General features: G+C 37.4%; 12 non-coding genes and 61 pseudogenes across 12 annotated transcripts; all 73 read right to left on the reverse strand.

Moving 5' to 3' along the window:
- Positions 1–98: 98 nt before the first annotated feature.
- LOC148476018 (5S ribosomal RNA) lies at positions 99–217 on the reverse strand (annotated as a pseudogene).
- A 116-nt stretch (positions 218–333) lies between these two features.
- On the reverse strand, positions 334–452 carry LOC148476019 (5S ribosomal RNA). Its single transcript, XR_015872714.1, has one exon. It is a non-coding gene; the product is annotated as a 5S ribosomal RNA (ribosomal RNA).
- Positions 453–568: 116 nt separating this feature from the next.
- On the reverse strand, positions 569–687 carry LOC148476020 (5S ribosomal RNA; annotated as a pseudogene).
- Positions 688–803: 116 nt separating this feature from the next.
- Positions 804–922, reverse strand: LOC148476021 (5S ribosomal RNA). The gene has a single exon (XR_015872734.1). It is a non-coding gene; the product is annotated as a 5S ribosomal RNA (ribosomal RNA).
- A 116-nt stretch (positions 923–1,038) lies between these two features.
- On the reverse strand, positions 1,039–1,157 carry LOC148476022 (5S ribosomal RNA; annotated as a pseudogene).
- Positions 1,158–1,273: 116 nt separating this feature from the next.
- Positions 1,274–1,392, reverse strand: LOC148476023 (5S ribosomal RNA; annotated as a pseudogene).
- Positions 1,393–1,508: 116 nt separating this feature from the next.
- Positions 1,509–1,627, reverse strand: LOC148476024 (5S ribosomal RNA; annotated as a pseudogene).
- A 116-nt stretch (positions 1,628–1,743) lies between these two features.
- LOC148476025 (5S ribosomal RNA) lies at positions 1,744–1,862 on the reverse strand (annotated as a pseudogene).
- Positions 1,863–1,978: 116 nt separating this feature from the next.
- Positions 1,979–2,097, reverse strand: LOC148476026 (5S ribosomal RNA; annotated as a pseudogene).
- A 115-nt stretch (positions 2,098–2,212) lies between these two features.
- Positions 2,213–2,331, reverse strand: LOC148476027 (5S ribosomal RNA; annotated as a pseudogene).
- A 116-nt stretch (positions 2,332–2,447) lies between these two features.
- Positions 2,448–2,566, reverse strand: LOC148476028 (5S ribosomal RNA; annotated as a pseudogene).
- A 116-nt stretch (positions 2,567–2,682) lies between these two features.
- LOC148476029 (5S ribosomal RNA) lies at positions 2,683–2,801 on the reverse strand (annotated as a pseudogene).
- Positions 2,802–2,917: 116 nt separating this feature from the next.
- LOC148476030 (5S ribosomal RNA) lies at positions 2,918–3,036 on the reverse strand (annotated as a pseudogene).
- A 116-nt stretch (positions 3,037–3,152) lies between these two features.
- On the reverse strand, positions 3,153–3,271 carry LOC148476031 (5S ribosomal RNA). Its single transcript, XR_015872636.1, has one exon. It is a non-coding gene; the product is annotated as a 5S ribosomal RNA (ribosomal RNA).
- Positions 3,272–3,387: 116 nt separating this feature from the next.
- Positions 3,388–3,506, reverse strand: LOC148476032 (5S ribosomal RNA; annotated as a pseudogene).
- Positions 3,507–3,622: 116 nt separating this feature from the next.
- LOC148476033 (5S ribosomal RNA) lies at positions 3,623–3,741 on the reverse strand (annotated as a pseudogene).
- Positions 3,742–3,856: 115 nt separating this feature from the next.
- Positions 3,857–3,975, reverse strand: LOC148476034 (5S ribosomal RNA; annotated as a pseudogene).
- Positions 3,976–4,091: 116 nt separating this feature from the next.
- Positions 4,092–4,210, reverse strand: LOC148476035 (5S ribosomal RNA; annotated as a pseudogene).
- A 116-nt stretch (positions 4,211–4,326) lies between these two features.
- Positions 4,327–4,445, reverse strand: LOC148476036 (5S ribosomal RNA). Its single transcript, XR_015872735.1, has one exon. It is a non-coding gene; the product is annotated as a 5S ribosomal RNA (ribosomal RNA).
- A 116-nt stretch (positions 4,446–4,561) lies between these two features.
- Positions 4,562–4,680, reverse strand: LOC148476037 (5S ribosomal RNA; annotated as a pseudogene).
- Positions 4,681–5,031: 351 nt separating this feature from the next.
- LOC148476038 (5S ribosomal RNA) lies at positions 5,032–5,150 on the reverse strand (annotated as a pseudogene).
- A 116-nt stretch (positions 5,151–5,266) lies between these two features.
- On the reverse strand, positions 5,267–5,385 carry LOC148476039 (5S ribosomal RNA; annotated as a pseudogene).
- Positions 5,386–5,500: 115 nt separating this feature from the next.
- On the reverse strand, positions 5,501–5,619 carry LOC148476040 (5S ribosomal RNA; annotated as a pseudogene).
- A 115-nt stretch (positions 5,620–5,734) lies between these two features.
- LOC148476041 (5S ribosomal RNA) lies at positions 5,735–5,853 on the reverse strand (annotated as a pseudogene).
- Positions 5,854–5,969: 116 nt separating this feature from the next.
- On the reverse strand, positions 5,970–6,088 carry LOC148476042 (5S ribosomal RNA). Its single transcript, XR_015872736.1, has one exon. It is a non-coding gene; the product is annotated as a 5S ribosomal RNA (ribosomal RNA).
- A 116-nt stretch (positions 6,089–6,204) lies between these two features.
- LOC148476043 (5S ribosomal RNA) lies at positions 6,205–6,323 on the reverse strand (annotated as a pseudogene).
- A 116-nt stretch (positions 6,324–6,439) lies between these two features.
- LOC148476044 (5S ribosomal RNA) lies at positions 6,440–6,558 on the reverse strand (annotated as a pseudogene).
- A 116-nt stretch (positions 6,559–6,674) lies between these two features.
- Positions 6,675–6,793, reverse strand: LOC148476045 (5S ribosomal RNA; annotated as a pseudogene).
- A 116-nt stretch (positions 6,794–6,909) lies between these two features.
- On the reverse strand, positions 6,910–7,028 carry LOC148476046 (5S ribosomal RNA; annotated as a pseudogene).
- A 116-nt stretch (positions 7,029–7,144) lies between these two features.
- LOC148476047 (5S ribosomal RNA) lies at positions 7,145–7,263 on the reverse strand (annotated as a pseudogene).
- A 115-nt stretch (positions 7,264–7,378) lies between these two features.
- On the reverse strand, positions 7,379–7,497 carry LOC148476048 (5S ribosomal RNA; annotated as a pseudogene).
- A 115-nt stretch (positions 7,498–7,612) lies between these two features.
- LOC148476049 (5S ribosomal RNA) lies at positions 7,613–7,731 on the reverse strand (annotated as a pseudogene).
- Positions 7,732–7,846: 115 nt separating this feature from the next.
- LOC148476050 (5S ribosomal RNA) lies at positions 7,847–7,965 on the reverse strand (annotated as a pseudogene).
- Positions 7,966–8,081: 116 nt separating this feature from the next.
- LOC148476051 (5S ribosomal RNA) lies at positions 8,082–8,200 on the reverse strand. Its single transcript, XR_015872737.1, has one exon. It is a non-coding gene; the product is annotated as a 5S ribosomal RNA (ribosomal RNA).
- A 116-nt stretch (positions 8,201–8,316) lies between these two features.
- On the reverse strand, positions 8,317–8,435 carry LOC148476052 (5S ribosomal RNA; annotated as a pseudogene).
- A 116-nt stretch (positions 8,436–8,551) lies between these two features.
- Positions 8,552–8,670, reverse strand: LOC148476053 (5S ribosomal RNA; annotated as a pseudogene).
- A 116-nt stretch (positions 8,671–8,786) lies between these two features.
- Positions 8,787–8,905, reverse strand: LOC148476054 (5S ribosomal RNA; annotated as a pseudogene).
- A 351-nt stretch (positions 8,906–9,256) lies between these two features.
- On the reverse strand, positions 9,257–9,375 carry LOC148476055 (5S ribosomal RNA; annotated as a pseudogene).
- Positions 9,376–9,490: 115 nt separating this feature from the next.
- On the reverse strand, positions 9,491–9,609 carry LOC148476056 (5S ribosomal RNA; annotated as a pseudogene).
- Positions 9,610–9,725: 116 nt separating this feature from the next.
- Positions 9,726–9,844, reverse strand: LOC148476057 (5S ribosomal RNA). Its single transcript, XR_015872648.1, has one exon. It is a non-coding gene; the product is annotated as a 5S ribosomal RNA (ribosomal RNA).
- Positions 9,845–9,959: 115 nt separating this feature from the next.
- Positions 9,960–10,078, reverse strand: LOC148476058 (5S ribosomal RNA; annotated as a pseudogene).
- Positions 10,079–10,193: 115 nt separating this feature from the next.
- LOC148476059 (5S ribosomal RNA) lies at positions 10,194–10,312 on the reverse strand (annotated as a pseudogene).
- A 116-nt stretch (positions 10,313–10,428) lies between these two features.
- LOC148476060 (5S ribosomal RNA) lies at positions 10,429–10,547 on the reverse strand (annotated as a pseudogene).
- Positions 10,548–10,662: 115 nt separating this feature from the next.
- On the reverse strand, positions 10,663–10,781 carry LOC148476061 (5S ribosomal RNA; annotated as a pseudogene).
- Positions 10,782–10,897: 116 nt separating this feature from the next.
- On the reverse strand, positions 10,898–11,016 carry LOC148476062 (5S ribosomal RNA; annotated as a pseudogene).
- A 116-nt stretch (positions 11,017–11,132) lies between these two features.
- LOC148476063 (5S ribosomal RNA) lies at positions 11,133–11,251 on the reverse strand (annotated as a pseudogene).
- Positions 11,252–11,366: 115 nt separating this feature from the next.
- Positions 11,367–11,485, reverse strand: LOC148476064 (5S ribosomal RNA; annotated as a pseudogene).
- Positions 11,486–11,601: 116 nt separating this feature from the next.
- On the reverse strand, positions 11,602–11,720 carry LOC148476065 (5S ribosomal RNA; annotated as a pseudogene).
- Positions 11,721–11,836: 116 nt separating this feature from the next.
- LOC148476066 (5S ribosomal RNA) lies at positions 11,837–11,955 on the reverse strand (annotated as a pseudogene).
- A 116-nt stretch (positions 11,956–12,071) lies between these two features.
- LOC148476067 (5S ribosomal RNA) lies at positions 12,072–12,190 on the reverse strand (annotated as a pseudogene).
- Positions 12,191–12,306: 116 nt separating this feature from the next.
- LOC148476068 (5S ribosomal RNA) lies at positions 12,307–12,425 on the reverse strand (annotated as a pseudogene).
- A 115-nt stretch (positions 12,426–12,540) lies between these two features.
- Positions 12,541–12,659, reverse strand: LOC148476069 (5S ribosomal RNA; annotated as a pseudogene).
- A 116-nt stretch (positions 12,660–12,775) lies between these two features.
- LOC148476070 (5S ribosomal RNA) lies at positions 12,776–12,894 on the reverse strand. Its single transcript, XR_015872668.1, has one exon. It is a non-coding gene; the product is annotated as a 5S ribosomal RNA (ribosomal RNA).
- A 115-nt stretch (positions 12,895–13,009) lies between these two features.
- On the reverse strand, positions 13,010–13,128 carry LOC148476071 (5S ribosomal RNA; annotated as a pseudogene).
- Positions 13,129–13,244: 116 nt separating this feature from the next.
- On the reverse strand, positions 13,245–13,363 carry LOC148476072 (5S ribosomal RNA). The gene has a single exon (XR_015872659.1). It is a non-coding gene; the product is annotated as a 5S ribosomal RNA (ribosomal RNA).
- Positions 13,364–13,478: 115 nt separating this feature from the next.
- LOC148476073 (5S ribosomal RNA) lies at positions 13,479–13,597 on the reverse strand (annotated as a pseudogene).
- Positions 13,598–13,712: 115 nt separating this feature from the next.
- On the reverse strand, positions 13,713–13,831 carry LOC148476074 (5S ribosomal RNA; annotated as a pseudogene).
- Positions 13,832–13,947: 116 nt separating this feature from the next.
- LOC148476075 (5S ribosomal RNA) lies at positions 13,948–14,066 on the reverse strand (annotated as a pseudogene).
- Positions 14,067–14,181: 115 nt separating this feature from the next.
- LOC148476076 (5S ribosomal RNA) lies at positions 14,182–14,300 on the reverse strand (annotated as a pseudogene).
- Positions 14,301–14,415: 115 nt separating this feature from the next.
- Positions 14,416–14,534, reverse strand: LOC148476077 (5S ribosomal RNA; annotated as a pseudogene).
- A 115-nt stretch (positions 14,535–14,649) lies between these two features.
- Positions 14,650–14,768, reverse strand: LOC148476078 (5S ribosomal RNA; annotated as a pseudogene).
- A 116-nt stretch (positions 14,769–14,884) lies between these two features.
- On the reverse strand, positions 14,885–15,003 carry LOC148476079 (5S ribosomal RNA). Its single transcript, XR_015872670.1, has one exon. It is a non-coding gene; the product is annotated as a 5S ribosomal RNA (ribosomal RNA).
- A 116-nt stretch (positions 15,004–15,119) lies between these two features.
- On the reverse strand, positions 15,120–15,238 carry LOC148476080 (5S ribosomal RNA; annotated as a pseudogene).
- Positions 15,239–15,354: 116 nt separating this feature from the next.
- LOC148476081 (5S ribosomal RNA) lies at positions 15,355–15,473 on the reverse strand (annotated as a pseudogene).
- A 116-nt stretch (positions 15,474–15,589) lies between these two features.
- LOC148476082 (5S ribosomal RNA) lies at positions 15,590–15,708 on the reverse strand (annotated as a pseudogene).
- A 116-nt stretch (positions 15,709–15,824) lies between these two features.
- LOC148476083 (5S ribosomal RNA) lies at positions 15,825–15,943 on the reverse strand (annotated as a pseudogene).
- Positions 15,944–16,059: 116 nt separating this feature from the next.
- On the reverse strand, positions 16,060–16,178 carry LOC148476084 (5S ribosomal RNA). Its single transcript, XR_015872669.1, has one exon. It is a non-coding gene; the product is annotated as a 5S ribosomal RNA (ribosomal RNA).
- Positions 16,179–16,293: 115 nt separating this feature from the next.
- On the reverse strand, positions 16,294–16,412 carry LOC148476085 (5S ribosomal RNA; annotated as a pseudogene).
- Positions 16,413–16,528: 116 nt separating this feature from the next.
- On the reverse strand, positions 16,529–16,647 carry LOC148476086 (5S ribosomal RNA). The gene has a single exon (XR_015872681.1). It is a non-coding gene; the product is annotated as a 5S ribosomal RNA (ribosomal RNA).
- Positions 16,648–16,762: 115 nt separating this feature from the next.
- LOC148476087 (5S ribosomal RNA) lies at positions 16,763–16,881 on the reverse strand (annotated as a pseudogene).
- Positions 16,882–16,996: 115 nt separating this feature from the next.
- LOC148476088 (5S ribosomal RNA) lies at positions 16,997–17,115 on the reverse strand (annotated as a pseudogene).
- Positions 17,116–17,231: 116 nt separating this feature from the next.
- Positions 17,232–17,350, reverse strand: LOC148476089 (5S ribosomal RNA; annotated as a pseudogene).
- Positions 17,351–17,465: 115 nt separating this feature from the next.
- Positions 17,466–17,500, reverse strand: part of LOC148476090 (5S ribosomal RNA) — a 119-nt pseudogene continuing 84 nt past the window's right edge.

Raw genomic sequence — 17,500 nt, forward strand, 5'->3', positions numbered from 1 at the left:
TAGACATCTATTACTTCTTAACTCAAGTAAATTCATAGATAAGTTGAAAAAATTAAATGTAAAATGTAATAGAAAAGAATGTTATGGCTGTATAAAATTACCTACAGCACCTGGTATTCCCAGGTGGTCTCCCATCCAAGTACTAACCAGGCCCAACACTACATAGCTTCCAAGATCAGACGAGATTGGGCATGTCCAGTGTGGTTTGGCTGTAGGTGCTCAAAACCATTAAATTTAGACCTCTTTTACTTCTTAACTCAAGTAAATTCAATGATAAGTTGAAAAAATTAAATGTAAAATTTAATAGAAAAGAATGTTATGGCAGTATAAAATTACCTACAGCACCTGGTATTCCCAGGTGGTCTCCCATCCAAGTACTAACCAGGCCCAACACTGCATAGCTTCCAAGTTCAGACGAGATTGGGCATGTCCAGTGTGGTTTGGCTGTAGGTGCTCAAAAACATTAACTTTAGACCTCTTTTACTTCTTAACTCAAGTAAATTCAATGATAAGTTGAAAAAATTAAATGTAAAATGTAATAGAAAAGAATGTTATGGCCATATAAAATTACCTACAGCTCCTGGTATTCCCAGGTGGTCTCCCATCCAAGTACTAAGCAGGCCCAACACTGCAAAGCTTCCAAGATCAGATGAGATTGGGCATGTCCAGTGTGGTTTGGCTGTAGGTGCTCAAAAACATTAACTTTAGACCTCTCTTACTTCTTAACTCAAGTAAATTCATTGATTAGTTGAAAAAATTAAATGTAAAATGTAATAGAAAAGAACGTTATGGCATTATAAAATTACCTACAGCACCTGGTATTCCCAGGTGGTCTCCCATCCAAGTACTAACCAGGCCCAACACTGCATAGCTTCCAAGATCAGACGAGATTGGGCATGTCCAGTGTGGTTTGGCTGTAGGTGCTCAAAAATATTAACTTTAGACATCTATTACTTCTTAACTCATGTAAATTCATTGATAAGTTGAAAAATTTAAATGTAAAATTTAATAGAAAAGAATGTTATGGCAGTATAAAATTACCTACAGCACCTGGTATTCCCAGGTGGTCTCCCATTCAAGTACTAACTAGGCGCAACACTGCATAGCTTCCAAGATCAGACGAGATTGGGCATCTCCAGTGTGGTTTGGCTGTAGGTGCTCAAAAACATTAACTTTAGACCTCTATTACTTCTTAACTCAAGTAAATTCATTGATAAGTTGAAAAAATTAAATGTAAAATGTAATAGAAAAGAATGTTATGGCTGTATAAAATTACCTACAGCACCTGGTATTCCCAGGTGGTCTCCCATCCAAGTACTAACCAGGCCCAACACTGCATAGCTTCCAAGATCAGACGAGATTGGGCATGTCCAGAGTGGTTTGGCTGTAGGTGCTCAAAAACATTAACTTTAGACCTCTTTTACTTCTTAACTCAAGTAAATTCATTGATAAGTTGAAAAAATTAAATGTAAAATGTAATAGAAAAGAATGTTTTGGCTGTCTAAAATAACATACAGCACCAGGTATTCCCTGGTGGTCTCCCATGCAAGTACAAACCAGGCCCAACACTGCATAGCTTCCAAGATCAGACAAGATTGGGCATGTCCAGTGTGGTTTGGCTGTAGGTGCTCAAAAGCATTAAATTTAGACCTCTATTACTTCTTAACTCAAGTAAATTCATTGATAAGTTGAAAAAATTAAATGTAAAATGTAATAGAAAAGAATGTTATGGCAGTATAAAATTACCTACAGCACCTGGTGTTCCCAGGTGGTCTCCCATCCAAGTACCAACCAGGCCCAACACTGCATAGTTTGCAAGATAAGATGAGATTGGGCATGTCCTCTGTGGTTTGACTGTAAGTGCTCAAAAACATTAAATTTAGACATCTTTTACTTCTTAACTCAAGTAAATTCAATGATAAGTTGAAAAAATTAAATGTAAAATTTAATAGAAAAGAATGTTATGGCTGTATAAAATTACCTACAGCACCTGGTATTCCCAGGTGGTCTCCCATCCAAGTACCAACCAGGCCCAACACTGCATAGCTTCCAAGTTCAGACGAGATTGGGCATGTCCAGTGTAGTTTGGCTGTAGGTGCTCAATAACATTAACTTTAGACCTCTTTTACTTCTTAACTCAAGTAAATTCAATGATAAGTTGAAAAATGAAATGTAAAATGTAAAAGAAAAGAATGTTATGGCCGTATAAAATTACCTACAGCTCCAGGTATTCCCAGGTGGTCTCCCATCCAAGTACTAACCAGGCCCAACACTGCACAGCTTCCAAGATCAGACGAGATTGGGCATGTCCAGTGTGGTTTGGCTGTAGGTGCTCAAAAACATTAACTTTAGACCTCTTTTACTTCTTAACTCAAGTAAATTCATTGATAAGTAGAAAAAATTAAATGTAAAATGTAATAGAAAAGAATGTTTTGGCTGTCTAAAATTACATACAGCACCAGGTATTCCCAGGTGGTCTCCCATGCAAGTACAAACCAGAACCAACACTGCATAGCTTCCAAGATCAGACAAGATTGGGCATGTCCAGTGTGGTTTGGCTGTAGGTGCTCAAAAGCATTAAATTTAGACCTCTATTACTTCTTAACTCAAGTAAATTCATTGATAAGTTGAAAAAATTAAATGTAAAATGTAATAGAAAAGAATGTTATGGCTGTATAAAATTACCTACAGCACCTGGTATTCCCAGGTGGTCTCCCATCCAAGTAGTAACCAGGCCCAACACTACATAGCTTCCAAGATCAGATGAGATTGGGCATGTCCAGTGTGGTTTGGCTGTAGGTGCTCAAAAACATTAACTTTAGACCTCTTTTACTTCTTAACTCAAGTAAATTCATTGATAAGTTGAAAAAATTAAATGTAAAATGTAATAGAAAAGAATGTTTTGCCTGTGTAAAATTACATACAGCACCAGGTATTCCCAGGTGGTCTCCCATGCAAGTACAAACCAGGACCAACACTGCATAGCTTCCAAGATCAGACGAGATTGGGCATGTCCAGTGTGGTTTGGCTGTAGGTGCTCAAAAGCATTAAATTTAGACCTCTATTACTTCTTAACTCAAGTAAATTCATTGATAAGTTGAAAAAATTAAATGTAAAATGTAATAGAAAAGAATGTTATGGCTGCATAAAATTACCTACAGCACCTGGTATTCCCAGGTGGTCTCCCATCCAAGTACTAACCAGGCCCAACACTGCATAGCTTCCAAGATCAAACGAGATTGGGCATGTCCAGTGTGGTTTGGCTGTAGGTGCTCAAAAATATTAACTTTAGACATCTATTACTTCATAACTCAAGTAAATTCATTGATAAGTTGAAAAAATTAAATGTAAAATGTAATAGAAAAGAATGTTTTGGCTGTATAAAAGTACCTACAGCATCTGGTATTCCCAGGTGGTCTCCCATCCCAGTACAAACCAGGCCCAACACTGCATAGCTTACAAGATCAGACAAGATTGGGCATGTCCAGTGTGGTTTGGCTGTAGGTGCTCAAAAGCATTAAATTTAGACCTCTTTTACTTCTTAACTCAAGTAAATTCAATGATAAGTTGAAAAAATTAAATGTAAAATTTAATAGAAAAGAATGTTATGGCAGTATAAAATTACCTACAGCACCTGGTATTCCCAGGTGGTCTCCCATCCAAGTACTAACCAGGCCCAACACTGTATAGCTTACAAGTTCAGACGAGATTGGGCATGTCCAGTGTGGTTTGGCTGTAGGTGCTCAAAAACATTAACTTTAGACCTCTTTTACTTCTTAACTCAAGTAAATTCAATGATAAGTTGAAAAATTAAATGTAAAATGTAATAGAAAAGAATGTTATGGCCGTATAAAATTACCTACAGCTCCTGGTATTCCCAGGTGGTCTCCCATCCAAGTACTAAGCAGGCCCAACACTGCAAAGCTTCCAAGATCAGATGAGATTGGGCATGTCCAGTGTGGTTTGGCTGTAGGTGCTCAAAAACATTAACTTTAGACCTCTCTTACTTCTTAACTCAAGTAAATTCATTGATTAGTTGAAAAAATTAAATGTAAAATTTAATAGAAAAGAATGTTATGGCAGTATAAAATTACCTACAGCACCTGGTATTCCCAGGTGGTCTCCCATTCAATTACTAACTAGGTGCAACACTGCATAGCTTCCAAGATCAGACGAGATTGGGCATCTCCAGTGTGGTTTGGCTGTAGGTGCTCAAAAACATTAACTTTAGACCTCTATTACTTCTTAACTCAGGTAAATTCATTGATAAGTTGAAAAAATTAAATGTAAAATGTAATAGAAAAGAATGTTATGGCTGTATAAAATTACCTACAGCACCTGGTATTCCCAGGTGGTCTCCCATCCAAGTACTAACCAGGCCCAACACTGCATAGCTTCCAAGATCAGACGAGATTGGGCATGTCCAGTGTGGTTTGGCTGTAGGTGCTCAAAAACATTAACTTTAGACCTCTTTTACTTCTTAACTCAAGTAAATTCATTGATAAGTTGAAAAAATTAAATGTAAAATGTAATAGAAAAGAATGTTTTGGCTGTCTAAAAAAACATACAGCACCAGGTATTCCCAGGTGGTCTCCCATGCAAGTACAAACCAGGCCCAACACTGCATAGCTTCCAAGATCAGACAAGATTGGGCATGTCCAGTGTGGTTTGGCTGTAGGTGCTCAAAAGCATTAAATTTAGACCTCTATTACTTCTTAACTCAAGTAAATTCATTGATAAGTTGAAAAAATTAAATGTAAAATGTAATAGAAAAGAATGTTATGGCAGTATAAAATTACCTACAGCACCTGGTGTTCCCAGGTGGACTCCCATCCAAGTACCAACCAGGCCCAACACTGCATAGTTTGCAAGATAAGATGAGATTGGGCATGTCCTCTGTGGTTTGACTGTAAGTGCTCAAAAACATTAAATTTAGACATCTTTTACTTCTTAACTCAAGTAAATTCAATGATAAGTTGAAAAAATTAAATGTAAAATTTAATAGAAAAGAATGTTATGGCAGTATAAAATTACCTACAGCACCTGGTATTCCCAGGTGGTCTCCCATGCAAGCACAAACCAAGCCCAACACTGCATAGCTTCCAAGATCAAACGAGATTGGGCATGTCCAGTGTGGTTTGGCTGTAGGTGCTCAAAAATATTAACTTTAGACATCTATTACTTCTTAACTCATGTAAATTCATTGATAAGTTGAAAAAATTAAATGTAAAATTTGATAGAAAATAATGTTATGGCAGTATAAAATTACCTACAGCACCTGGTATTCCCAGGTGGTCTCCCATTCAAGTACTAACCAGGCTCAACACTGCATAGCTTCCAAGATCAGACGAGATTGGGCATGTCCAGTGTGGTTTGGCTGTAGGCGCTCAAAAACATTAACTTTAGACCTCTTTTACTTCTTAACTCAAGTAAATGCAATGATAAGTTGAAAAATTAAATGTAAAATGTAATAGAAAAGAATGTTTTGGCTGTCTAAAATTACATACAGCACCAGGTATTCCCAGGTGGTCTCCCATGCAAGTACAAACCAGGACCAACACTGCATAGCTTCCAAGATCAGACGAGATTGGGCATGTCCAGTGTGGTTTGGCTGTAGGTGCTCAAAAGCATTAAATTTAGACCTCTATTACTTCTTAACTCAAGTAAATTCATTGATAAGTTGAAAAATTAAATGTAAAATGTAATAGAAAAGAATGTTATGGCCGTATAAAATTACCTACAGCTCCTGGTATTCCCAGGTGGTCTCCCATCCAAGTACTAAGCAGGCCCAACACTGCAAAGCTTCCAAGATCAGATGAGATTGGGCATGTCCAGTGTGGTTTGGCTGTAGGTGCTCAAAAACATTAACTTTAGACCTCTCTTACTTCTTAACTCAAGTAAATTCATTGATTAGTTGAAAAAATTAAATGTAAAATGTAATAGAAAAGAACGTTATGGCAGTATAAAATTACCTACAGCACCTGGTATTCCCAGGTGGTCTCCCATCCAAGTACTAACCAGGCCCAACACTGCATAGCTTCCAAGATCAGACGAGATTGGGCATGTCCAGTGTGGTTTGGCTGTAGGTGCTCAAAAATATTAACTTTAGACATCTATTACTTCTTAACTCATGTAAATTCACTGATAAGTTGAAAAAATTAAATGTAAAATTTAATAGAAAAGAATGTTATGGCAGTATAAAATTACCTACAGCACCTGGTATTCCCAGGTGGTCTCCCATTCAATTACTAACTAGGCGCAACACTGCATAGCTTCCAAGATCAGACGAGATTGGGCATCTCCAGTGTGGTTTGGCTGTAGGTGCTCAAAAACATTAACTTTAGACCTCTATTACTTCTTAACTCAGGTAAATTCATTGATAAGTTGAAAAAATTAAATGTAAAATGTAATAGAAAAGAATGTGATTGCTGTATAAAATTACCTACAGCACCTGGTATTCCCAGGTGGTCTCCCATCCAAGTACTAACCAGGCCCAACACTGCATAGCTTCCAAGATCAGACGAGATTGGGCATGTCCAGTGTGGTTTGGCTGTAGCTGCTAAAAAACATTAACTTTAGACCTCTTTTACTTCTTAACTCAAGTAAATTCATTGATAAGTTGAAAAAATTAAATGTAAAATGTAATAGAAAAGAATGTTTTGGCTGTCTAAAATAACATACAGCATCAGGTATTCCCAGGTGGTCTCCCATGCAAGTACAAACCAGGCCCAACACTGCATAGCTTCCAAGATCAGACAAGATTGGGCATGTCCAGTGTGGTTTGGCTGTAGGTGCTCAAAAGCATTAAATTTAGACCTCTATTACTTCTTAACTCAAGTAAATTCATTGATAAGTTGAAAAAATTAAATGTAAAATGTAATAGAAAAGAATGTTATGGCAGTATAAAATTACCTACAGCACCTGGTGTTCCCAGGTGGTCTCCCATCCAAGTACCAACCAGGCCCAACACTGCATAGTTTGCAAGATAAGATGAGATTGGGCATGTCCTCTGTGGTTTGACTGTAAGTGCTCAAAAACATTAAATTTAGACATCTTTTACTTCTTAACTCAAGTAAATTCAATGATAAGTTGAAAAAATTAAATGTAAAATTTAATAGAAAAGAATGTTATGGCAGTATAAAATTACCTACAGCACCTGGTATTCCCAGGTGGTCTCCCATCCAAGTACTAACCAGACCCAACACTGCATAGCTTCCAAGTTCAGACGAGATTGGGCATGTCCAGTGTAGTTTGGCTGTAGGTGCTCAATAACATTAACTTTAGACCTCTTTTACTTCTTAACTCAAGTAAATTCAATGATAAGTTGAAAAATGAAATGTAAAATGTAATAGAAAAGAATGTTATGGCAGTATAAAATTACCTACAGCTCCTGGTATTCCCAGGTGGTCTCCCATCCAAGTACTAACCAGGCCCAACACTGCAAAGCTTCCAAGATCAGACGAGATTGGGCATGTCCAGTGTGGTTTGGCTGTAGGCGCTCAAAAACATTAACTTTAGACCTCTTTTACTTCTTAACTCAAGTAAATGCAATGATAAGTTGAAAAATTAAATGTAAAATGTAATAGAAAAGAATGTTTTGGCTGTCTAAAATTACATACAGCACCAGGTATTCCCAGGTGGTCTCCCATGCAAGTACAAACCAGGACCAACACTGCATAGCTTCCAAGATCAGACGAGATTGGGCATGTCCAGTGTGGTTTGGCTGTAGGTGCTCAAAAGCATTAAATTTAGACCTCTATTACTTCTTAACTCAAGTAAATTCATTGATAAGTTGAAAAATTAAATGTAAAATGTAATAGAAAAGAATGTTATGGCCGTATAAAATTACCTACAGCTCCTGGTATTCCCAGGTGGTCTCCCATCCAAGTACTAAGCAGGCCCAACACTGCAAAGCTTCCAAGATCAGATGAGATTGGGCATGTCCAGTGTGGTTTGGCTGTAGGTGCTCAAAAACATTAACTTTAGACCTCTCTTACTTCTTAACTCAAGTAAATTCATTGATTAGTTGAAAAAATTAAATGTAAAATGTAATAGAAAAGAACGTTATGGCAGTATAAAATTACCTACAGCACCTGGTATTCCCAGGTGGTCTCCCATCCAAGTACTAACCAGGCCCAACACTGCATAGCTTCCAAGATCAGACGAGATTGGGCATGTCCAGTGTGGTTTGGCTGTAGGTGCTCAAAAATATTAACTTTAGACATCTATTACTTCTTAACTCATGTAAATTCACTGATAAGTTGAAAAAATTAAATGTAAAATTTAATAGAAAAGAATGTTATGGCAGTATAAAATTACCTACAGCACCTGGTATTCCCAGGTGGTCTCCCATTCAATTACTAACTAGGCGCAACACTGCATAGCTTCCAAGATCAGACGAGATTGGGCATCTCCAGTGTGGTTTGGCTGTAGGTGCTCAAAAACATTAACTTTAGACCTCTATTACTTCTTAACTCAGGTAAATTCATTGATAAGTTGAAAAAATTAAATGTAAAATGTAATAGAAAAGAATGTGATTGCTGTATAAAATTACCTACAGCACCTGGTATTCCCAGGTGGTCTCCCATCCAAGTACTAACCAGGCCCAACACTGCATAGCTTCCAAGATCAGACGAGATTGGGCATGTCCAGTGTGGTTTGGCTGTAGCTGCTCAAAAACATTAACTTTAGACCTCTTTTACTTCTTAACTCAAGTAAATTCATTGATAAGTTGAAAAAATTAAATGTAAAATGTAATAGAAAAGAATGTTTTGGCTGTCTAAAATAACATACAGCACCAGGTATTCCCAGGTGGTCTCCCATGCAAGTACAAACCAGGCCCAACACTGCATAGCTTCCAAGATCAGACAAGATTGGGCATGTCCAGTGTGGTTTGGCTGTAGGTGCTCAAAAGCATTAAATTTAGACCTCTATTACTTCTTAACTCAAGTAAATTCATTGATAAGTTGAAAAAATTAAATGTAAAATGTAATAGAAAAGAATGTTATGGCAGTATAAAATTACCTACAGCACCTGGTGTTCCCAGGTGGTCTCCCATCCAAGAACCAACCAGGCCCAACACTGCATAGTTTGCAAGATAAGATGAGATTGGGCATGTCCTCTGTGGTTTGACTGTAAGTGCTCAAAAACATTAAATTTAGACATCTTTTACTTCTTAACTCAAGTAAATTCAATGATAAGTTGAAAAAATTAAATGTAAAATTTAATAGAAAAGAATGTTATGGCAGTATAAAATTACCTACAGCACCTGGTATTCCCAGGTGGTCTCCCATCCAAGTACTAACCAGACCCAACACTGCATAGCTTCCAAGTTCAGACGAGATTGGGCATGTCCAGTGTAGTTTGGCTGTAGGTGCTCAATAACATTAACTTTAGACCTCTTTTACTTCTTAACTCAAGTAAATTCAATGATAAGTTGAAAAATGAAATGTAAAATGTAAAAGAAAAGAATGTTATGGCCGTATAAAATTACCTACAGCTCCTGGTATTCCCAGGTGGTCTCCCATCCAAGTACTAACCAGACCCAACACTGCAAAGCTTCCAAGATCAGACGAGATTGGGCATGTCCAGTGTGGTTTGGCTGTAGGTGCTCAAAACCATTAACTTTAGACCTCTATTACTTCTTAACTCAAGTAAATTCATTGATAAGTTGAAAAAATTAAATGTAAAATGTAATAGAAAAGAACGTTATGGCTGTATAAAATTACCTACAGCACCTGGTATTCCCAGGTGGTCTCCCATCCAAGTACTAACCAGGCCCAACACTGCATAGCTTCCAAGATCAGATGAGATTGGGCATGTCCAGTGTGGTTTGGCTGTAGGTGCTCAAAAACATTAACTTTAGACCTCTTTTACTTCTTAACTCAAGTAAATTCATTGATAAGTAGAAAAAATTAATGTAAAATGTAATAGAAAAGATTGTTTTGGCTGTCTAAAATTACATACAGCACCAGGTATTCCCAGGTGGTCTCCCATGCAAGTACAAACCAGGCCCAACACTGCATAGCTTCCAAGATCAAACGAGATTGGGCATGTCCAGTGTGGTTTGGCTGTAGGTGCTCAAAACTTTAAATTTAGACCTCTAATACTTCTTAACTCAAGTAAATTCATTGATAAGTTGAAAAAATTAAATGTAAAATGTAATAGAAAAGAATATTATGGCTGCATAAAATTACCTACAGCACCTGGTATTCCCAGGTGGTCTCCCATGCAAGTACTAACCAAGCCCAACACTGCATAGCTTCCAAGATCAAACGAGATTGGGCATGTCCAGTGTGGTTTGGCTGTAGGTGCTCAAAAATATTAACTTTAGACATCTATTACTTCTTAACTCATGTAAATTCATTGATAAGTTGTAAAAATTAAATGTAAAATTTGATAGAAAATAATGTTATGGCAGTATAAAATTACCTACAGCACCTGGTATTCCCAGGTGGTCTCCCATTCAAGTACTAACCAGGCTCAACACTGCATAGCTTCCAAGATCAGACGAGATTGGGCATGTCCAGTGTGGTTTGGCTGTAGGCGCTCAAAAACATTAACTTTAGACCTCTTTTACTTCTTAACTCAAGTAAATGCAATGATAAGTTGAAAAATTAAATGTAAAATGTAATAGAAAAGAATGTTATGGCAGTATAAAGTTACCTACAGCTCCTGGTATTCCCAGGTGGTCTCCCATCCAAGTACTAACCAGGCCCAACACTGCACAGCTTCCAAGATCAGACGATATTGGGCATGTCCAGTGTGGTTTGGCTGTAGGTGCTCAAAAACATTAACTTTAGACCTCTTTTACTTCTTAACTCAAGTAAATTCATTGATAAGTAGAAAAAATTAAATGTAAAATGTAATAGAAAAGAATGTTTTGGCTGTCTAAAATTACATACAGCACCAGGTATTCCCAGGTGGTCTCCCATGCAAGTACAAACCAGGACCAACACTGCATAGCTTCCAAGATCAGACGAGATTGGACATGTCCAGTGTGGTTTGGCTGTAGGTGCTCAAAAGCATTAAATTTAGACCTCTATTACTTCTTAACTCAAGTAAATTCATTGATAAGTTGAAAAAATTAAATGTAAAATGTAATAGAAAAGAATGTTATGGCTGCATAAAATTACCTACAGCACCTGGTATTCCCAGGTGGTCTCCCATCCAAGCACTAACCAGGCCCAACACTGCATAGCTTCCAAGTTCAGACGAGATTGGGCATGTCCAGTGTGGTTTGGCTGTAGGTGCTCAAAAACATTAACTTTAGACCTCTTTTACTTCTTAACTCAAGTAAATTCAATGATAAGTTGAAAAATTAAATGTAAAATGTAATAGAAAAGAATGTTATGGCCGTATAAAATTACCTACAGCTCCTGGTATTCCCAGGTGGTCTCCCATCCAAGTACTAACCAGGCCCAACACTGCAAAGCTTCCAAGATCAGACGAGATTGGGCATGTCCAGTGTGGTTTGGCTGTAGGTGCTCAAAAACATTAACTTTAGACCTCTCTTACTTCTTAACTCAAGTAAATTCATTGATTAGTTGAAAAAATTAAATGTAAAATGTAATAGAAAAGAACGTTATGGCAGTATAAAATTACCTACAGCACCTGGTATTCCCAGGTAGTCTCCCATCCAAGTACTAACCAGGCCCAACACTGCATAGCTTCCAAGATCAGACGAGATTGGGCATGTCCAGTGTGGTTTGGCTGTAGGTGCTCAAAAACATTAACTTTAGACCTCTTTTACTTCTTAACTCAAGTAAATTCATTGATAAGTAGAAAAAATTAAATGTAAAATGTAATAGAAAAGAATGTTTTGCCTGTCTAAAATTACATACAGCACCAGGTATTCCCAGGTGGTCTCCCATGCAAGTACAAACCAGGCCCAACACTGCATAGCTTCCAAGATCTAATGAGATTGGGCATGTCCAGTGTGGTTTGGCTATAGGTGCTCAAAAACATTAAATTTAGACCTCTATTACTTCTTAACTCAAGTAAATTCATTGATAAGTTGAAAAAATTAAATGTAAAATGTAATAGAAAAGAATGTTATGGCTGCCTAAAATTACCTACAGCACCTGGTATTCCCAGGTGGTCTCCCATCCAAGTACTAACCAGGCCCAACACTGCATAGCTTCCAAGATCAAACGAGATTGGGCATGTCCAGTGTGGTTTGGCTGTCGGTGCTCAAAAATATTAACTTTAGATATCTATTAATTCTTAACTCATGTAAATTCATTGATAAGTTGAAAAAATTAAATGTAAAATGTAATAGAAAAGAATGTTATGGCAGTTTAAAATTACCTACAGCACTTAGTATTCCCAGGTGGTCTCCCATTCAAGTACTAACCAGGCCCAACACTGCATATCTTCCAAGATCAGACGAGATTGGGCATGTCCAGTGTGGTTTGGCTGTAGGTGCTCAAAAACCTTAACTTTAGACCTCTTTTACTTCTTAACTCAAGTAAATTCAATGATAAGTTGAAAAATTAAATGTAAAATGTAATAGAAAAGAATGTTATTGCAGTATAAAGTTACCTACAGCTCCTGGTATTCCCAGGTGGTCTCCCATCCAAGTACTAACAAGGCGCAACACTGCATAGCTTCCAAGATCAGACGAGATTGGGCATCTCCAGTGTGGTTTGGCTGTAGGTGCTCAAAAACATTAACTTTAGACCTCTATTACTTCTTAACTCAAGTAAATTCATTGATAAGTTGAAAAAATTAAATGTAAAATGTAATAGAAAAGAATGTTATGGCTGTATAAAATTACCTACAGCACCTGGTATTCCCAGGTGGTCTCCCATCCAAGTACTAACCAGGCCCAACACTGCATAGCTTCCAAGTTCAGACGAGATTGGGCATGTCCAGTGTAGTTTGGCTGTAGGTGCTCAATAACATTAACTTTAGACCTCTTTTACTTCTTAACTCAAGTAAATTCAATGATAAGTTGAAAAATGAAATGTAAAATGTAAAAGAAAAGAATGTTATGGCCATATAAAATTACCTACAGCTCCTGGTATTCCCAGGTGGTCTCCCATCCAAGTACTAACCAGGCCCAACACTGCAAAGCTTCCAAGATCAGACGAGATTGGGCATGTCCAGTGTGGTTTGGCTGTAGGTGCTCAAAACCATTAACTTTAGACCTCTATTACTTCTTAACTCAAGTAAATTCATTGATAAGTAGAAAAAATTAAATGTAAAATGTAATAGAAAAGAACGTTATGGCTGTATAAAATTACCTACAGCACCTGGTATTCCCAGGTGGTCTCCCATCCAAGTACTAACCAGGCCCAACACTGCATAGCTTCCAAGATCAGATGAGATTGGGCATGTCCAGTGTGGTTTGGCTGTAGGTGCTCAAAAACATTAACTTTAGACCTCTTTTACTTCTTAACTCAAGTAAATTCATTGATAAGTAGAAAAAATTAATGTAAAATGTAATAGAAAAGATTGTTTTGGCTGTCTGAAATTACATACAGCACCAGGTATTCCCAGGTGGTCTCCCATGCAAGTACAAACCAGGCCCAACACTGCATAGCTTCCAAGATCAAACGAGATTGGGCATGTCCAGTGTGGTTTGGCTGTAGGTGCTCAAAACTTTGAATTTAGACCTCTATTACTTCTTAACTCAAGTAAATTCATTGATAAGTTGAAAAAATTAAATGTAAAATGTAATAGAAAAGAATGTTATGGCTGCATAAAATTACCTACAGCACCTGGTATTCCCAGGTGGTCTCCCATGCAAGTACTAACCAAGCCCAACACTGCATAGCTTCCAAGATCAAACGAGATTGGGCATGTCCAGTGTGGTTTGGCTGTAGGTGCTCAAAAATATTAACTTTAGACATCTATTACTTCTTAACTCATGTAAATTCATTGATAAGTTGTAAAAATTAAATGTAAAATTTGATAGAAAATAATGTTATGGCAGTATAAAATTACCTACAGCACCTGGTATTCCCAGGTGGTCTCCCATTCAAGTACTAACCAGGCTCAACACTGCATAGCTTCCAAGATCAGACGAGATTGGGCATGTCCAGTGTGGTTTGGCTGTAGGCGCTCAAAAACATTAACTTTAGACCTCTTTTACTTCTTAACTCAAGTAAATGCAATGATAAGTTGAAAAATTAAATGTAAAATGTAATAGAAAAGAATGTTATGGCAGTATAAAGTTACCTACAGCTCCTGGTATTCCCAGGTGGTCTCCCATCCAAGTACTAACCAGGCCCAACACTGCACAGCTTCCAAGATCAGACGAGATTGGGCATGTCCAGTGTGGTTTGGCTGTAGGCGCTCAAAAACATTAACTTTAGACCTCTTTTACTTCTTAACTCAAGTAAATGCAATGATAAGTTGAAAAATTAAATGTAAAATGTAATAGAAAAGAATGTTTTGGCTGTCTAAAATTACATACAGCACCAGGTATTCCCAGGTGGTCTCCCATGCAAGTACAAACCAGGACCAACACTGCATAGCTTCCAAGATCAGACGAGATTGGGCATGTCCAGTGTGGTTTGGCTGTAGGTGCTCAAAAGCATTAAATTTAGACCTCTATTACTTCTTAACTCAAGTAAATTCATTGATAAGTTGAAAAATTAAATGTAAAATGTAATAGAAAAGAATGTTATGGCCGTATAAAATTACCTACAGCTCCTGGTATTCCCAGGTGGTCTCCCATCCAAGTACTAAGCAGGCCCAACACTGCAAAGCTTCCAAGATCAGATGAGATTGGGCATGTCCAGTGTGGTTTGGCTGTAGGTTCTCAAAAACATTAACTTTAGACCTCTCTTACTTCTTAACTCAAGTAAATTCATTGATTAGTTGAAAAAATTAAATGTAAAATGTAATAGAAAAGAACGTTATGGCAGTATAAAATTACCTACAGCACCTGGTATTCCCAGGTGGTCTCCCATCCAAGTACTAACCAGGCCCAACACTGCATAGCTTCCAAGATCAGATGAGATTGGGCATGTCCAGTGTGGTTTGGCTGTAGGTGCTCAAAAATATTAACTTTAGACATCTATTACTTCTTAACTCATGTAAATTCACTGATAAGTTGAAAAAATTACATGTAAAATTTAATAGAAAAGAATGTTATGGCAGTATAAAATTACCTACAGCACCTGGTATTCCCAGGTGGTCTCCCATTCAATTACTAACTAGGCGCAACACTGCATAGCTTCCAAGATCAGACGAGATTGGGCATCTCCAGTGTGGTTTGGCTGTAGGTGCTCAAAAACATTAACTTTAGACCTCTATTACTTCTTAACTCAGGTAAATTCATTGATAAGTTGAAAAAATTAAATGTAAAATGTAATAGAAAAGAATGTGATTGCTGTATAAAATTACCTACAGCACCTGGTATTCCCAGGTGGTCTCCCATCCAAGTACTAACCAGGCCCAACACTGCATAGCTTCCAAGATCAGACGAGATTGGGCATGTCCAGTGTGGTTTGGCTGTAGCTGCTCAAAAACATTAACTTTAGACCTCTTTTACTTCTTAACTCAAGTAAATTCATTGATAAGTTGAAAAAATTAAATGTAAAATGTAATAGAAAAGAATGTTTTGGCTGTCTAAAATAACATACAGCACCAGGTATTCCCAGGTGGTCTCCCATGCAAGTACAAACCAGGCCCAACACTGCATAGCTTCCAAGATCAGACAAGATTGGGCATGTCCAGTGTGGTTTGGCTGTAGGTGCTCAAAAGCATTAAATTTAGACCTCTATTACTTCTTAACTCAAGTAAATTCATTGATAAGTTGAAAAAATTAAATGTAAAATGTAATAGAAAAGAATGTTATGGCAGTATAAAATTACCTACAGCACCTGGTGTTCCCAGGTGGTCTCCCATCCAAGTACCAACCAGGCCCAACACTGCATAGTTTGCAAGATAAGATGAGATTGGGCATGTCCTCTGTGGTTTGACTGTAAGTGCTCAAAAACATTAAATTTAGACATCTTTTACTTCTTAACTCAAGTAAATTCAATGATAAGTTGAAAAAATTAAATGTAAAATTTAATAGAAAAGAATGTTATGGCAGTATAAAATTACCTACAGCACCTGGTATTCCCAGGTGGTCTCCCATCCAAGTACTAACCAGGCCCAACACTGCATAGCTTCCAAGTTCAGACGAGATTGGGCATGTCCAGTGTAGTTTGGCTGTAGGTGCTCAATAACATTAACTTTAGACCTCTTTTACTTCTTAACTCAAGTAAATTCAATGATAAGTTGAAAAATGAAATGTAAAATGTAAAAGAAAAGAATGTTATGGCCGTATAAAATTACCTACAGCTCCTGGTATTCCCAGGTGGTCTCCCATCCAAGTACTAACCAGGCCCAACACTGCAAAGCTTCCAAGATCAGACGAGATTGGGCATGTCCAGTGTGGTTTGGCTGTAGGTGCTCAAAACCATTAACTTTAGACCTCTATTACTTCTTAACTCAAGTAAATTCATTGATAAGTTGAAAAAATTAAATGTAAAATGTAATAGAAAAGAACGTTATGGCTGTATAAAATTACCTACAGCACCTGGTATTCCCAGGTGGTCTCCCATCCAAGTACTAACCAGGCCCAACACTGCATAGCTTCCAAGATCAGATGAGATTGGGCATGTCCAGTGTGGTTTGGCTGTAGGTGCTCAAAAACATTAACTTTAGACCTCTTTTACTTCTTAACTCAAGTAAATTCATTGATAAGTAGAAAAAATTAATGTAAAATGTAATAGAAAAGATTGTTTTGGCTGTCTAAAATTACATACAGCACCAGGTATTCCCAGGTGGTCTCCCATGCAAGTACAAACCAGGCCCAACACTGCATAGCTTCCAAGATCAAACGAGATTGGGCATGTCCAGTGTGGTTTGGCTGTAGGTGCTCAAAACTTTAAATTTAGACCTCTATTACTTCTTAACTCAAGTAAATTCATTGATAAGTTGAAAAAATTAAATGTAAAATGTAATAGAAAAGAATGTTATGGCTGCATAAAATTACCTACAGCACCTGGTATTCCCAGGTGGTCTCCCATGCAAGTACTAACCAAGCCCAACACTGCATAGCTTCCAAGATCAAACGAGATTGGGCATGTCCAGTGTGATTTGGCTGTAGGTGCTCAAAAATATTAACTTTAGACATCTATTACTTCTTAACTCATGTAAATTCATTGATAAGTTATAAAAATTAAATGTAAAATTTGATAGAAAATAATGTTATGGCAGTATAAAATTACCTACAGCACCTGGTATTCCCAGGTGGTCTCCCATTCAAGTACTAACCAGGCTCAACACTGCATAGCTTCCAAGATCAGACGAGATTGGGCATGTCCAGTGTGGTTTGGCTGTAGGCGCTCAAAAACATTAACTTTAGACCTCTTTTACTTCTTAACTCAAATAAATGCAATGATAAGTTGAAAAATTAAATGTAAAATGTAATAGAAAAGAATGTTATGGCAGTATAAAGTTACCTACAGCTACTGGTATTCCCAGGTGGTCTCCC

This window comes from Taudactylus pleione, unplaced genomic scaffold (assembly GCF_031769625.1).
Source record: "Taudactylus pleione unplaced genomic scaffold, aTauple2 ptg000773l, whole genome shotgun sequence".
In the NCBI taxonomy this organism is placed as follows: domain Eukaryota; kingdom Metazoa; phylum Chordata; class Amphibia; order Anura; family Myobatrachidae; genus Taudactylus; species Taudactylus pleione.